The sequence below is a fragment of the Pararge aegeria genome, chromosome 8 (genome assembly GCF_905163445.1).
Source record: "Pararge aegeria chromosome 8, ilParAegt1.1, whole genome shotgun sequence".
Taxonomy (NCBI): domain Eukaryota; kingdom Metazoa; phylum Arthropoda; class Insecta; order Lepidoptera; family Nymphalidae; genus Pararge; species Pararge aegeria.
Window position 1 is genome coordinate 13212061 of NC_053187.1, and position 19111 is coordinate 13231171.

The following is a 19111-nucleotide window of genomic DNA, read 5'->3' on the forward strand; positions in this document are numbered from 1 at the left end:
GAAGTGGTAAAATATACTTTTCAAATGTGGCTAAATAAAACCAAGCGGCTTTCGTAGTCCAAGTACCTACTTTTAATAAAAGTAAATTTATTCCATAAAACTCGCAGGCCGCTGGACCCTTGGTTGTAATGGATTTACATAGATCTCGGATTCATTTTCAATTTGGTGACAATTTACAAATGTTTGCATTTTACTTGTTCGGTATAAGATTTCGTTATTATTGCCAAAAAAAATGACAACTAGGCACCCTTGTAAAACGAAAGTGTTACACGCCCGATCAGCCACGTCGCCTAATTCATTATTTTCTATGTATTTGTATTTGTGGTATTATTTTCTAAGATGAGGGCATATGTGCAGTAATTAAGTCGAACATAGGTTTTCTTGTAATTTCCAATAAAAGTTGTTATTTTGCTTGTATTTTCCTTGACTTCAATCTCACCTGATAGTCTAACCTGATGGGCAAATCTAGCCTAATCTAGCGAGCTGTAAAAGGCAAGACAGTTAAATTAAACCCAATCGTACCGGAACACTACATCAATTCAAACACTTCTTTTCACTCGTGTGGTAAATAGCCTCGGCCGAAGCTTCCCATCAGACCAGACCAGAGAAAATTCAGATATTATGAATGCACTCACTACCGTGCCAGGGACAAACAAACACATACAACAAACAAACATTCTTTCGCAAGAATTACAACTTTAGTACGGATATATTACATACACTGCATTTGGCTGTCTACTTATACAAAATTACATTTAACGTTAACTCCGATGTCTCTCAGTTACTTTGAAAACTCACTTTAGGAGCTTTGGGATCATAAACGGTTGAAATTTTAGTTAGAGATTATATAGTGGACACTCATCTGCATTCAGACGGCAGCGCCACTGACAGGATGGTCCATTTCAAGTGCACGTTAGAGTGTACGGGTAACGCCCGTGAAGGACCCCCACTGGGAAATTATACAGTTGCTTGGTATCCAAGCGTTCTTGACACGGGCTTGTTTGGCATTCAAAATGTACGCTAGTGTATTACCATTGACATTCGAAATACAAAAATAGTTAAAATGAAAGAAATAGAAAAGAAATACACTAACGTCAATGCACACTTCGCCATCTAGCCCCAAAGAAAGCGTAGCTTGTTTTATTGGTACTAAGAAGACTAGAATATACAGATAAACACACAGACACTGATTCGCAAACATTTTCAAGATGTGGAAATCGAACCCACGGCCTTGGACTCAGAAAGCAGGCCGCCACTCGGCCGTCCAAAATTCCAATCCAAATCGGTTTAACGTTTGAAAGCTTAAACACTTCTTTCAAAGAACTCTACTCTTGTAATTAAAATAGTTTGGTCGAACTTTCTCGCGGTAAAATTTAGCCTTGATTACGTTTTGCAAAAGTCTATAATATAATTTCCTCTGAAAGACCCGTCAAATTAGTTCAACTGTTGCGAAAATAATCCTGAATAAACACTTTAAAAGGTATGGTTTGAGTTATTCTATCGTCCACAGAATCACATGAGTTTATTTCGAAATTACAGACCGATACCAATTTTATAATTTGGCTTTGCAGATGAAATTCTAACTAACATAATAACGCGTAATTGTGCTTGTTTGTTTGAAGGACGGGCAAATAGTCCTTCCTTCACCTGGTAATTTAGCAACCAATCAACTCGAGTTTTGGCATAGATCTAGTTAAAATAATGTTTAGTGACATAGCCTACCTTTTATTCCAGGAAAACAAACAGGATTTGTAAATGAAAATTAGCTAAAGCGGACGAAGAATGCGGACGACATTTAGTAGAACAATAAAGGCTGATTCCCTATGATAAAAATAAATTAAATAAATCCTTTAAGATTTAATTACATAACTGATATTTTATACCTACCAACAACAATCGTTATAAAAGATTTTTAATAACCGCCTATTTCATCACGTGCAAGCTAAATTATGCTGTATTTGACGTCATGATTCTTACTATGACCACAAGATGAAGCACTTCCAGCGTTCGGTTGTTTCATTTCGTGAATGTGATAAAAATATAACTTTTACTGGAAAGCGACTTCTCGGAATAGCCTTTTTCTGCAGTGAACGCATGTTTATGTTAGGCTGGTGTTTTTTCCTGTAATAATGACTACCGCAAAATTGTATGCATTGTGTTGTTGTGTTCCATTTCCTGTATTTTTAGGTGGTGTACAACAAAAGTGTATTCATTCATAATTAGTTTTACAACTGTTGCCAAAGTCTGTTTATATATTATTGTATTCGCAGTCAGAAGAGATCTTTTTCATTTAACGCAATTGATTTAAAACAAATATTACGCAACATAATTAGCATTAGCTTTACAAAGATTTTAATTTAATTTATTTTTGCATTCAGTTAGTTTTTTAACCTCATTCATTATATAGCCGAAGTTGAATTGATGACAAAAAACAAGTGTAGCGGTGATAGCTCAGTGGTTTCGGCTTCACTTTCGGAGGGCCAGTTCGTATTCTAGCACGCACCTCTAACTTTTCTAAGTTTAATGCGTCCTAAGGAATAAAAATATAACTCGCTTCAACGGTGAAAAAAAACATCGTTAGGATAGATATGAGTTATATAACGTTCTCAAAAGCGTATGGAGTCCACCAATCCACACGCTAGGCCACAAGCGTGGTCGACTGCGGCATACATTTTTCTCGTTGTGGAAGAAGACCTGTAGCGGACCAGTAATAGGTTGATATGATGAAATTAACAAAGATATTACGTTGTGTGTAATTTAAGTTATATGATTTTATTTTTATACATTTACGATTTGTACATACCTCGGTCCTTCGTTCCACATATTTTCGGTATGTTTCCTTTGGTTACTTGTTATGTAAATGAATGCGGTATGAGTGAGAGCTGAATGGGAACATTTCCAGTCAAAGTGACAATACATTTCGCGACATTTGTATTGTTATTCTCTAAGCCCACGACCGCGATTCAGACGCATTTATAGTGACAAAATGGAATATTTTTAGTAAGTGTAATAATTACACGTTAGTGACACTTAATGTACAATGGAGAAGTTTCATGCTATTGTATTTATTTTGTTATCAAACCCATGAGAGTCAGAAGTCTTCGTTGGACTTAGCATGTCCTTCTACAAATCACGAGCTCCTGATTTCAATCCCTGGATCGACCCCAGATTTTAGGTTATTGAATTTTTTTGTAGCGCTAGCTTAGAGTTAAGGATTTGGTGTCAGAAGAGCAGTTAATTCGTGGATGCTGGTTATAATTATTAGATAATAAAAATCAACCAAATAGCATTGGATGACCTTGTGACTATTAAATCGTTGTGGCGTATTTTTATTTTTACGAATCTTTAAGTGAAAACGGCGATTATAATTCCACGTTTACAGTGGCAATGAAATTTATATTTTCTCATCATCATCATCATCATTATACATATTATTTATTGGATAGAAGCAGGCGTTACTTTGCGGAAATCCATGATATATTATCAAAATTAAGCTTAATTTGCTATACTCCGCGAAAAGCAGGAGAATCTGTGTGGTGTAATTTATAATTTCTTCAACCCTTATACCCCACACCAAACAGATCTTCGGCAATATACCCTCTACGCACGTTTCGCTCCGAAACCGGAGCATCATCAGGAGATGTTGACTTTACAATGAATAATTAATTATCAATTAATTAATTATTCATTGTAAAGTCAACATCTCCTATGAATAATTAATTATCAATTAATTAATTATTCATTGTAAAGTCAACATCTCCTGATGATGCTCCGGTTTCGGAGCGAAACGTGCGTAGAGGGTATATTGCCGAAGATTAATAATTAATTATTCATTGTAAAGTCAACATCATATTCATTTAATTAATAATTAATTATTCATTGTAAAGTCAACATCTCCTGATGATGCTCCAGTTTCGGAGCGAAACGTGCGTAGAGGGTATATTGCCGAAGATCTGTTTGGTGTGGGGTATAAGGATTGAAGAAATTATAAATTACACCACACAGATTCTCCTGCTTTTCGCGGAGTATAGCAAATTAAGCTTAATTTTGATAATACATATTATTTAGTATTTTGTAGGACTATCCAAATCCATGTACTAGTAGCAGTTTGAATTTTTAATCAAAACTTTGGCAAGAATTAGCGCACGCTTGCTTTTTAGATCGCAATATCGCCTAACATTACTGGTTGCGATTGGTTTCCATCTTTACCGCCATTATTTTGTTGCCATACTAACCTTATTAGTCTTCATTGAATTCACATTGGTTCATAATTCTGGTTCAAAAAAAGGTTGAATACTAGTAGTAGCGTCGCCCGGAAGGGGCATCCAGCTGAAAAAGGAATGGAACCCAGTGCTGAGCTGGGATCTTTTACTAGGTTATGCCACACACTTTTTTATTTAAGTAAACTAAGTTCAAGTTAAGAAATGGCGTTTTATATCAAGAAATCTAAGCAAGTTCAGTTCAAGTGATGGAAGTGCCGGCGCTTGGGTAAAAAACATTAATAGTTGTAACGTGTGGAATCGTTTATTAAAGAAGATATTTTCTTTCATTCTTTCTAGTCTCCACCTTACACCAATGTAGACTTATTCTATGACAAATGGTCACAGGTATGTTTCGATGGTGAATTCAACGACGAGCTCATAACTTTAGAGAATAACACGCTCGCTGACTATTTACTCTCTCGGCTCACGTGTTCAGCGCTACACCAATGACGCCAAATATAACATGACACGTTGCCAGTAGTGTTCAGTCACTTGTTATGCAGGACAAATAGGAAACAGAGTTTGGATGAGGTGCGTCAATGAATAGATTTCATATTGAACGTGAAATAATAACCTGTCTGATTTTGCTCGTTACTAGAATTTGTATATTTAATTTTTTTATAAAAGAGGAATGATATTTTAATTTTTGCAGCCTTACAACTGAATATTTCGTACCATAATTTGGACACAAACATAAAGGAACTTTAAAAAAAAAATTTTTTACAGATTAGCCCTTGACTTGTCTGAGCTGGAGCTAAGTAAACTAAGATATATAAACTAAGATGGTAAGGGGCTTAATTGTAAGGGGTGTGGTTAAAGTGCCTAAGAGAGTGATTAAACTTTTTGCAATCCTTGTAATTTAATGAGAAGTTCTTACATTCATTTTGTTATTCTACCACTCTTGTTTAAAGCTTTTATTTGGAGTATGTATTCGTCGGAAAGTTGAAACGGACAACTGTTTTTCGAAAGAGGGGAAAATCTTTTAGTTCTTTGACGCCTTAACTCGTATCGGAGATTGTATCGCACACAAAATGGATATTGAAATACTCGTCGCCCAAAATTTCATTTCAAAAATATACGATAAAAATAACATACCGATAATAAATGACATATTATCAAAGCCCTTTATAGATAAATACCAAGACAAATGAGCTTCGCTTTCTGTTTTATATTCCTCTCTATCTAGATTAAATTGGGAAATACAAAAAGGTTAACTATTTGTAATATGTAGGCTCTATGAAGGATTATAGGATTCTTGTCTTTGATATTAAAGACCGAGCTTAGTTTAATATATCCAACGATACTGCAAATTCTCGAACAGCAAATACATCATACCTTACAATTTTTAAACCGACCCCGGAGCTGAACCCAAGACCTCTTGAACTAGTCGTCGTTGAACGTGCTAACCACTAGATCAACGAGGCAAGCCGTAACGACTTAACATTATCTAACTTCTAATCACAATTCTAATTTTATACTTATAAACTAAAAATCATCTCAGCTACCACAATAACAGTTTTAGAACGAGGCAGACAAGCGCTGATTAAAAGTCACAATTTCAATAAATGCGCCACAAGTACATATTTAAATCGAATTTAGTGGAAAGCTAATTACTTAATAAATGTACATTTAGGTTACGAAATATTTTTGGGAAAAAAAAGTAAACAAGATAATACAAGTTCTTTTGCTTAGTAAACAAAGGATGCAAGTATGAATACCATGCAAGAGGTTCACTATGCAAGCAAAAACCATCGAAGCAAATTATGGTTTTAGGCATTAAGATGAAAGGTTTCAATACTGTTCTTCGTAGTTGCTTGCTGTGTATTTACAATTCTATTTTGATATATAAATAGATGATCGTATTAGGTTAGGTTAGGTTTATAATTTTAAAAAAAAAACGTTTAAAATAAGAAGACAAGGATGATGTAACGTGGAAGTACGTAGGTTCGTTGTAGCATTTGATAGATTATCTTTATCACGAGAATTATTGCTATATATTTTCATGGTTTTAATCTATCAAATTGCCTTTTTGACAGTTTATTGTTGTAACCATAAGCCATATATAAGTTATAAGCTTTAGTGAATCGTGAAGCGGTGATAACCCAGTGGGCAGGACTTCGTCTTCACATTCGGGGGGGAGTACGAATCTTGCAAAACCTCGTGAGGTAATCTGCGTGCCTTGGCCCATCATTGTGGGAGGAGACCCTGTGATGATGATGATGATGAAATCGTGTAATAACAATGAAATTATAATCTCCATCTAGCCAATAAAATGTGTTCTTGCAGCCGAAGTACTAAAACTTAAATTGAAAGCATTAACGAACGCGACTGAATAAATCGTTAATTTCTGCAAAAGTGCTAATTTTTGAATGAAATGTATAAAAATGCTGAAGTTGAGCATATTTTACACAAATCTCAAAGGTGTAAATCCTTTTATTATGAAATATGAAAGTTTTGCCGCAATCTCTATGCTATAAACATTCAGTTGGCACGTCTCGACTCGCTTTTCTGTACGCGAGGCGAAAGCAAAATATAGTCGCATTTCAGGTTATATTATTATCTAGGTAGGTCACATATTATGTATCTACCTAAATGAAAACTAGTTGCCTACCAAATCTGGGCTCATAATATAATAAGAAAATCCCGATTATACGCTGCATTTGTAACAACTTAAGGGCGTATAACCTAGATATTTGCATGCACAAATAATATGTAAGTGTTACACGCAAGTAGGGCGCTTTCCAGCTGGGTGCGACTATCTCAATTTGTGACGTGAAAAAAAAACAAGTCCTTGTGAACGTATAATTTTGACATATTATGAAAATTAAGCTTAATATGCTACGCTCCACAAAAAACAGGAGAATCTGCATGGTGTAATTACAATTTCTCAAATATAAGGATTTCCTCACGAAAGAGACTGTCTATACCTTTTAAAATTAAGATTTTAACACTTAAGAAAAAGCATTTTTTGAAATGTTAATTTTGGACATATAGATGTCAAAATTATATATTGAATAGAAGCAGGTGCAATTTTAGGGCAGACGTTCTCAAGACACATTATGTTATAGTTACGAGGAAGAAGAAATACTAAATAGTAATAATAATCATACCGCAGAGAGGAGTGACACATGATAGGTTATACATATCTCAATAAGCTAACAGTAATCTATACTTACCTAATATTATAAAGAGGTAAAGTTTGTGAGGCTGGAGAGGGAAATCTCTAGATCTACTTAACCGATTTTGAAAATTCTTTTACAAATAGAAAATTACATTATTTGTGAGTGTCAAAAGCTATATTAACCCGAAAAATAAATTTTCGCGTTGCTTTTTCTTAATAGTTGGCTTGGCAACCTAAGTCCAAAAAAAAGGGGGAGCGTCAACTTTGCTTTTCGATGATGATATATAATATTAGAGAACAGGTTTAGAGCTCGTTGAGATAAAAATGAGCGACAAGAAAGAAACAAGAAACTTTGCGAAATTCTATGATATACTCGTATAATGTAAATTAATCTTATTTTTCTAAAATCTGCGATACCCAGGAGAATCTGTATGGTGTGTAATTTACTGTGATTTATTTTGACTGAAACCCCAACAAATCGCCTGGTAGCTGGGCCTCTGGAACTGGTAAGAACCACTCCCGTTGATTATATCAACAATATTGCTATAATTATTAACCGTTAACCCCCACCTACCTGCATTGGAGCAACATGGTGGGTCTTTGCTAACAACCCTTCCCTCTGATGAAAGAGAAAGCCGTTAGGTTGAGGATGTTGACGAAGATTGTTGAATTCTTTTTTTTACAAGAGACGGCGAAATGGACGATCGACTTACTGCGAAAAAGGTGTAAACATAATTTTTAATTTTATTGTGCTATAAACGAACCTTCTAGGTACATTTTATGAAAATATTTTTTTATATTCTAAAAGCTCCGTACAAGGAATACAATAAATTATGTTTATCAACCAAATCTACAAGGCCAAGTTCTGACACTTGAATTTCTAATAACCTTAATCACGTCCAAAGTGCGAGCAAGTCATTTAATACCGCCCTAATAGTTACCTCGCGTGGTTATAACTTATGATTTAAAGCTAAGATTGCAGGTGGTCTTTACAATTTTAAATTCGCTGCCTCGTGTTATCGATTTTACGTCAACTGCATTATAATCCGCCCACCACGTTAAGCTTTTATTAGCTCAGTTGCTATTATTTTCACCCAACTTTGACTAAGCATGGGCAAAGTAATGTTTTAGGCAGCATACTCACAATGGCATGCACCGGTTTTGTTTGTTAATATTCAGTTAAACACTAGAACATAAATGTTATTGTTTTTTTAATATAATATATGCGGATATCACTCCGCATATAATAAACTCGTATAATAAAAAAATCTAATTCAAATATTCTTTATTCATGTAGGTCTACTACAAGCACTTATGAAGCGTTCTTACATGTACGTTTATATAGTCGTAAATCGTAAGCCTAGATCAACGAACCCTGGTCAAAGGCACCCTGGTCTAAGAAGAGGCCACAACACAATTACCCGAATATTTTTTATGGTTATCACAATCTTAAAGTCAATTAATATTTACAAGCTTTTTCTCGTTTTAGTAATCCTTAATATTATAATAGGATATTTCTGTAAGCTTACGTTTTATAAGAACTTTAACCGTGTTGAGAGACAATATCTCAAAGATAAAATTTGGTATTTTTTAAAAAATAATATACAATTTACCTTGAATTAGTTACTTATATACTAAGGGGTTAGAGAATAACATAAGCATACACATAAAAAATTCCACTTAGACTAGTGCATTAACATAATACATAATAATTTTTCAATTATACAATATTGCTGATGGAAAGGAGAAACTGATGTTTTCTGACATCTATACTACCTAAAACAGTCGTAGAGTCACTAAAAACTTTCCTTAAACAGACAGTGTTTACGTTTCAAAATAACTTAACTGAATTTTGATTTAGATACTACGGCTTTAAAATGTATAATAATTATATATTTTTAAAGACAAAGCACGAAACGTTTTGTGGTACAGATCTAATATCGACTTTCGTAGGATAGGCTTTAAGTACTGTATACAAAATATCGTATGGAAAATGTTAGTTAATCAACGGGTTATATGTGTAAAATTCCACGCAATTGTTTTTATTGTGCCTATACAGTAGTAGCACTTGCATACAGTCTCTCGTAAACGTGCTATTGGTCGTACATGAATTCTGTTATAAAAACGCTTTCAGTTGCAAATGGGGCCGTTGAGACGCAAAATTTATGGCATCCGATGGAAATAGAACATCTATTTGAGCGCTAACACTGCCAATAAAATCAGATTTGTCGGAACGGTTTATCCATACTTCCATACTAATTTTATAAATGCGAAAGGATGCCGTTTGTTTGTTTCTATAACCGTTTTCCGTTCGTTTGCTAACCATGCTCCGCAAAATTACTTGACAGGATCTTGATAAAATTTAGGCTAAATATAACTTGAATATTGGAAATGGCCATATGATGCTTTTTATCCTGGAAAAGCACCAGGATTGTGTTCCCGGAAGGCGGGATTATCCTTTAGGCATACATAAAATATCTGGCTCGCTTATTTTTTTTGCTTTTACCCCGGGCAACCTAAAAGTTCAATTAAAAAAAAGAACTGAGGGCATACTTCCACGTCTATTAGTGGTCGTACTTACAAAATATTTCAAAGGATTTTAAGAAGAGTTTTATTACATATTGGATTTCCGAGTCTTCTTTCAATCCGTTTCAGCTAAGAGTACATAAAGCCTTTGCCAATACGACACTTTAATTTGGTAATAATAGGTTACACCCACGACATCGTTCGTGTTTTTATAAATTCAGCGACAATTTTCCCGGACTTAAAAGTATTTCATGTCGGTCACCATGATGCAAGCGAGCTCTACGTAAATTTCATCACTTTAGCTACCTTTTTTGGTTATTTTTGGTCTCCGGGATATAAGCTAACTTTGTACGAAATTTCATGTAAACAGTTTGCAGCGAAAGATCAAATAAAGATATATATATATATCAGTCAAAGATCCGTGATAAAAAAACAAAGAAACAATTAGACATACTTTTCTTCGTCCGCGCTTAATACGGGTCTAGGCAAATCCCGTGGGAACATTTTGTTTTCCTGGAGTAAAAATTAACCTATATTGGTTGTGGAGTCCGCCAGCGTGGTGGACTACGGCCTTAACCCGTTCTCATTGGGTTAATGTGATGATGATGATGACTACCATTTAACTCTATGCAAAAAATTAAGAATATTGCTTGATTAGTTGGGCCAAGAGGGAAAGACAGGCAATATATATTTCAAAAGAAATATTTATTTCGAATTTATCTTATATCTTTAAACGAGCAATTCTTTGTATATATACAATTGTAATCTCGGAATCGGCTTCAACGATTTTCATGAAATTTAGTATACAGGGGGTTTCGGGGGCGATAAATCGATCTAGCTAGGATTCATTTTGAGAAAATGTAATTTTATTCGTGTTTTATCGATAAATATATATAGTAAGTATATAATTGGAATCTCGGAATGGGCTCCAACGATTTTCATGAAATAAATACGAGGGGTTTCAGGGGCGATAAATCGATATAGCTAGGATTTATTTATAATAATATTAAAATTATATTGGAATCTCGGGAAAAAATGGCAAAAAATATCCTTTTTGAAAGATTCTAATGCGTGCGATGCGTGAACGATAAACGTTACGCCAAACGACGGAAGTATGTAGTAAGTATATCGGAATTTCCGGAATTGTTGATTCTTTAAAGTTCTATAAAACAGTCCGCGACAACATATGAATATTTATTCTAAGTCAGCTCATCGCGGAAGAAGTAGCGCGGGTCCGCTAGTAATATTAAAGTAAGGATTAAGGATATACGATTAAAATAATAACCCCTACACATAACAGATTTATTTTCACTATTTTAAGGCAGTACGAGACTCACATAAAAGTCTAGGACTCAGCACTCACACACTTAAATAAATCGGATCGCTGTGAAACAAAATTTATTGCGTCCGATGGAAATAAAATACATTTAAGAAGTTATAAAAGATAATTTATATTCATACCATGTTATTTATTCTTTGTGACTTTTAAAAAAGGTTTTTCGTAGCTGTGTTCACTCAGACTCATCTGTTAACCAAATGTTTATCGTCGTTAGTCTATGCTGAGTACTCTCATATGAGAGAGGGTTTGTAGACCATAGATCCACCAGGCTGCTTCAATGCGGGTTGTTAGCCTTATCACAATTAGCATGCTCTTCTGGGCACCTGGATACGGTCAATTTCTTTACACAAGGCCTGTACTTACTAAGATTTTTTTACAAATATGTCAACACCTTACAATTTCAGACCCGACCCTAGAATCGAACCCAGGACCTCGTTATCCGTTATTGAGTATTCTAACCACTAGACGGCTCTTGTAGAAGTAGTACAGTATCTATACCATATATGTATATTCATCGGCTATTTTAGTACGCATAACACAAGCTAGGCTTACTTTGGGGCTAGATGGGGCGACGTGTGTATTTTAGTAGTATATTTAGTTAGTTATATTTATTTATTTCTTTATTTATACCTATGTATACTAATTACCAATTACAGTTCAACCATGTATTAAGTATTTGAAAACTGCTTTAAAAAATTCTGGTAAACATTTTACAAGAACAAAGTAAGTATAATGAAGGCTTATAATTATTAGACACAATATATTACCAATTTTCTGTCGTCACAACACCAAGGCCGTAAAATCCAAATTCATTGTAATTTAAATTACCCAACTGTACCTCCAAATTGTTTCAGTGAAAAGGTTTGTGAGCCGCTAAAGTGTTTACTATCCTCGTCTTTAATATTCCCCTAATGGCGGTTCGAGGCCTTTAATTACAATAAAAGTACGATATCAATATGATTAAAGCATTTTGAAGACGTCGAAATATTATGAAGATATTATGATCAAAGTGTCTTTATAAAAAATACTTTTTGTAATACGAAAGAAATAGGTCATTGAACTTACAAAATGAGACCAGGTGCTTAACTTTAACCTGGACACAAGTATGCTATTTATTACAAATTTCCCATCAACCCATTAACGGCCTATTACAGACTACGGGTCTTCTCCCACAATGAGAAGGGGTTAATGCCGTCGTTCACCACGCTGGCCCAGAGCGGATTGGTGGACTTAACACGCCTTTGAGAACAGTGTGTAGAATTACATTAGGTGCATTTCAGTTTTACATTACAGCATTTTTCAATGACTACAATTTTGACTATGAAAAATTCATACCAAGGTTTCCCACGTCTTTGCGCACCGAAGTAGATATTGGAGTATTATTTTACAGATATATAGATAGCCATGATATTTTCCATCCAGCGTTTTGATTATTAAAATACTAGCTGATGCTCTGCCGTCTCGTTTATTACGGTTGTCTAGGAATAGGAATCCCGTAGGAACCATTTGTTTTCCTAAGATAAAAAGTAGCCTTTGTTACTCTGCATCCTCTCAAATAACTCTATGCCAAAACTAAAGTTGATTGGTTGTTTAGTTAGGGCGTAAAAGCAGTACAAACAAACAAATAAACAAACGGTTTCGCATTTATAAATAGATTGTACTCAACTCTTGAGACTTAATAAATTGCACTCGTATTTAAAAAGCTTTTATTTTTTTTATTAATAATATAAATTTAATATTACATAGGAAGCTTATAACCGCAAACAGAATTTATAAGTACATATTTTAAAATAGTCAATAGTAATGTTATAATATTCATATATTATTTTACTACAAATATCATTTGGCGGTTTGATATTTCGGGTAGTTATTAATTAATCTCGCACACCACCTGTTTACCAGCTATGATATTCATCATCAATTTGCTTGTTCCAAGATTAATAGTTTTGACACGTCCCTATAGATTTTCTCTGACATTACCCACTAGAAATGATTGTAAATATTAGTAGAATTAACAATTACTCGGTTTGTAGGTATTCACCACAGATAAAAAAAATATCTGATCCATTAACGCGTACTACGACAATGGTGTAACATTACGGTAAAAAGACTTAGAACTACAGTCGATCGATATTATTTTATAACGTAGTAACCTATTAAAGTAAAGCCAAAAGAATAAGAATTTATTTCTTATTAAAAACTGTAAATATATAAGCTATACGTTTTATACGTAATGTTATACAATCATTGTCAGAAATTTAATATTATGAATTCATTCTTGTTTATATCAAGGTATTATTTTAGTAAGATTGTAATGTTCTGCATGTTACGTTGGGTTCATATTGGTTTTAATTAGGGACATTATTTAATAAAGGGACAAAACTTGTGATTTCTTATACGCGACGATGTTGAGGTAGTGTATTAGTCGCGGCACGTTAAGGTCAAGCAATTTTGTGGTCCTAAAATACCTCCATAACCGTATTCATAAAATGAACGAATTTTAACATGAGCTCTACTCTCAACACGACTGTCGTTAATCTGAATCAAGCAGTTTTTTCTTGCTGTTTGTAGTCACCAAGACTTAATAAAAATATTGAGGAATGCACTTTGAGATTCATTATATCTTGTTTCTTACGAATCCCGTGAAAACCGTTGGTTTTCCTTGAATAAATAAGCCTAATTGACTCTACGTCCATTCAACAAACTCTGTGCTGAAAGTCAAATTGATTGCTTGATTAGTTAGGGCGTTAAGGAAAGGCACAAACGCACTTATGATAACACCAATATTAGTTATGATTACAGTACATTAGTGTGCCGTGTGTTGAAGATAGATCAGAATAATTTGTCATACTCTTCTAGCGAACGCGAACAATAACTGATAGCCGGCAGCAACAGTGTCTGTGCCACTACTTCCATGTACGTACATGTTTGATGACCTCCTTGGCGCAGCGGTGAGCGCTGTGGATTCACGTCGTTCGACGGGTTCGATCCCCGGCAGGGGAATTTTGGGAACTTATATTTTTTTCAATTTTCTCTGGTCTGGTAGGAGTCTTCTGCCGTGGCTAGTTACCACCCTACCGACATAGACGTGCCGCTAAGCGATTAAGCGTTCCGATACGATGTCGCGTAGAAACCGATTAGGGGCATGGGTTTAATATAACTGCCATACCCTAACATGTTAACCCGTTACCATCTACGACTGCATCAGCATTACCAGGCGAGATTGCAGTTAAGGGCTAACTGGACGAATAAAAAAAAACAAGTACTGCGATCACCAACCCGTCTGCCCAACGTGGTGATCATGGACATATCCTCCCGCTGGGAGTGGCATTTAGTACAGCAGTGCACTGTTAAACGTTATTGGTGATGTTACAGTTATTGTTAAGGTATTATAAATGTGAAAGTGTGGATGTTTGTTACTCAATCACGCAAAAACGGCTGAACGGATTTGAATGAAATTTGGCATGCATGAAGCCTTTAAAATGGAGAAGACATAGGCTACCTTTTATCCCGATTCCTAGAGTAGTCCACGAGGGAAAATTGTTTACGAGCTAAGCCGAGGGCAGACAATGAATTTTTGCATGCATGGCATGCTATGGAAAAGGACACGTACTTTCTATACTGATCTCTCAAATAATTACCGTGATAAGATTAAAATTGTTAACGAGCGAAGCTTTAGACCCAATTCTAAAGTCCACGCAGACGATGTAGCAGGCATAAGCTAGTAAATAAATAAATGTCGTTTATAAAACACTCTATAGTTTTATAGGCCGATGCAATCCGCGGATTTAGGCTATACGTCAATGTTGCATCACTGGAAACAGGATGCGTAGCGGGATTAGTAGTGTGAGATACGGGATCATGGGGGATACAACCATAACTCACAACTGCGAACATTGAACGCGAGTTCGAAATAGACTATAAAACAGCGTTTGATTTTACAGCATGGAAAGCGACAGTTTACAGTTTATAGCGGTTAAAGTCCCTATATCGGAAGGTAAACTTGAATATGAAATGTTACGAGTTTATCATTTAGGATAGGCTCTACCCAACTAACAAGAACATTTAACAATAACAGTTACAAGGAGCTATAGAATAGCGATAGAGGGATAAAAGTTATGCAAAAGTGCTAATATAACCTAAAAGGCAAAACGCTTATAACGGTAACAATTTACTTGTGGCTCGCGACTTTATTTACGTTTGTTTTTGGTTTTAAACCATCCTTAGGAACAGTTTATTTGGGAGATGTATGGCATTAAATTAAGGCGTAGTTCTAAAGATATTTTTAAGCTCTTAGTTTTAAAATTGGGTGTATACAGTTTTTATAAACAACTGTTTTGTTTAGGTGCTCCTCAAACTTTTTAAAATCGTGATATTTTCTCAATTAAATGTTCAATTTGAATGATTATAAAAGTATTTTTGCTGCCTTATAAATATCTTTGACGACAAAAATAGTTATTTAAATAAGAATTAATACTGCGATATTATTTAACTCACTTTTACTGCACATTAGCTGCTATTGCGCTTGACTATTATAGTAACTATGATAGTTAGATATATGCCCTCGCGGACTTTTTGTAGGCAATAAGTACTTTAAGTTTACTTTAAGTACTTTAGTTAACTTTAATTTAATACATTTACTACATATTTTATGTATTATCTATAATTTTCTCAGCGCACGCCAAGGACTGAATTTTATAGACAATTTTTTTTTGCTTTATATTAGCAATATTTTTGATAACAGAAGGATTTCGTGGTAGTTTGTCTTTCTTTTGTGGATGGTTTAAATCGGTCCAGTACTTTCGGAGCCTATCTATATATTTATAATATTAGTATAGATTAATTAACTCTAAGCCAGAGCTCTATAGAGCGTTCTCCGAAAAATTAAAACGAGTTAGATGTATGTAAGACACACAAGTTTGTCTCGCTTTAACTGTTTCTGAAGCCTGAGGTTATGCTTAGTACGCTATAGATCTCACCCATAATATAAACACCAGAAGTTTATAGTTGAATAAAACCTATTTCCAGCAAACTACTTAGCTGTCTAAAAAAGTAACGACGAAGTTGGAAAATAATACTGTTTAGTAAATTTCACGCAAAGTTCTTTCAAATTACAAGGCGGGATAAAGTGTAAATTACACGCAGATCTCTGGGGCTGAGCGCCATCACGGTACGATCCAATCAAAAGGGATCAGACTGAAATGCAATTGTGTAACCTTATGTAAAATATGTTATTTGTTTGGAAAATAAATGATTACTTCATTATATTAACCCATTACTGGCCCACTACAGAGCACAGGTCTTCTGCCACAATGAGAAGGGGTTAGGGGCTATAGTCCACCACGCTGTCCCAGTGCGGATTGGTGGACTTCACACACCTTTGAGCACATTATAGAGAGAGAGTTGTTTTTCCTTCACCGTTAAAGCAAGAGATATTTTAATTGCTTAAAACGCACATAACTTAGAAAAGTAAGAGGTGCGTGCTGGGATTCGAACTAGGCCCCCCGAAATTGAAGTTCTACCTACTGCGCTATCACCGCTTCTATAATTATTACTTATTTAAACTTTATTTTAAACTTAGCCGGCCTGGCAGAAGATCTGGACTCCACCACTTACGCGATCTAATGAGCCATCTTCACAAACATACACAAGAAAAATTTTAGGCTGGCTTTAACGATTAATACTATAAGTTAACGGTAATGACCGAGACCAACGGCATAATAATAATATGGTCTCTGGGGCACGGGAAATGACAATAGATTTCATAATTTTGAGGCATGCACCTATATTATATATTTCTAGGTTATTCTTCGCCATTCGAAAAATAGCTTCTGATTTCTCTTTTTTTAGCGACACATAAAATTCATCAAATTTATTAACTTCGTTATTTACTGCCGCTGTATGCTTTTATACTTCCATTTCCGGATGCACTTTTAACTAAACCGACCGTTTCAAGAAATGGCACCATATTTTACTTTTATAAATATATATTATATAAAATTACGCTTAAATAACTTATGCTGCCAAAGTTTTAATGAGTAGTATAGCACTGAAGTGGTTAACACTTTCATTATAAAATTTTAATATACCTATGACCGAGGAGACTGAATTACTTGTCCTACTTCGAGAGCTGGCTTAAAAATAGAGTTTTTTTTTTAATTTAAAATAGAATGATGCAGTTAATAAGTGACTAGTTTTTGGTACTACAAGTACGTTTACCCCAATGTAGGTATAGATTCTTGTGATCTGCTACTTACAACATATTATAGATACAGATTAGATAGATATTAAGATACTGTATATTTGAAGCGGTGATAGCGTATTGGGTAGGAGCTCGACTTCACTTTCGGGACGGGCCAGTTCGAATCCCACCTCCTTTAACTTTTTTAAGTTTTGTGCGTTTCAAGTAATTAAATTATCACTTGCTTCAATGGTGAAGGAAAACATCGTGAGGAAACCTGCATGACTGATAGTTCTACATAATCTGCTCAATGGTGCGTGGAGTCCACGAATCCGCACTGGACCAGCGTTATGGACTACGACCTCAACGCCTTTTCATTGTGGGAGGAGACCCGTGCTCTGTAGTGGGCCGGTAGTGGGTTGATGTGGTGATGATGGCTATACTGATGCGTAATTAAATGTTTGTGATTGATACTTTGCCAGTACTTTTTTTCACAATGCAAAGGACTGAAGTTATTATATGCATGTAAATAGTTAAAGAACAGTAGAGTGACCTAAAAGTACCAGGTCCTTTATATCTCTTTGGAAAACATTTATGCGGACGAGTTCAGACCTCACACTTAAGGCAGTATAGCTTAGTAGCGGAAAAACGCATCAGTTGATTGGGCTAGAAGATCCAAGCAGGAACTAGATGGTTCACTGAATCTTTAGCATTACCGGGTGTTATAACTGCAGAATATTAATATGATGATAAGTATTAACAATGGAGTGCTATACTTGACGGATGACTGGCACAGTAGGCAGCGACCCTGGTTTCTGAGTCCAAGGCCGACAACATGAATGTTCAACAGTGGCTGGGTGTTTATCAGTATATTATAAGTTTTTATGAATATTATTCGTAAAAATATTCATCAGTATTCTTAGTACCCAGAACACAAGCTACGCTTACTTTGGGGCTAGATGGCGATGTGTGTATTTATATTTTTAGTACTTTTGGCACTCTTTTTATGAAATACGAATTATATACTTCATTCAGTTGAGGAGTCAAGACATTTGATCCGCGCCATTTTTTCATCGTAATTCTATAGTACATTCTGGTACTAATTCTGTTGTTTACATATTCCTAAGCTAAACTTAAATAACCAATATAAAAGTAGAGCTATCCTTGTCTACGGAGATTATTGTGAAATGTTTAGAGTAGAAAATAATTAGTCTAATGTATTTTCTGATATTCATTAGTGTACAATATATATGGATGTATTCGAAAACAATAAAACAGAAATGTAACTGTAAATTATTATATCCCCACTCGTTAATATTGCAGCCAACGCTGGCAGCGAACTGAAAACATTTTGATATTCTGGATATTGTTGTTGTAACTCATCGGCGTAAACTGCGGACTGTTTCGCATACTACTCTACCTTTAGTGCAAGTCGGTCAGCGTTAATTTGAAAGTTTTTGTTTACCTACATTGTTTTATAATAATGTGTTAGTTTGGGTAAACTAGGTTGGATGTTACGATTGCGCTCGCAGTTAGGTACAGGTGGTTAAAGTCTTCATCGAAATCATCCTAAGCCAATTAAACATCTGACCTCGTCATAAAGGAAGAACTGCTGAATAATGTTATAGCTATTACGACCCCAGTAATAGCTGCTTAGCTATTACTGGGGTCGTAACAATACC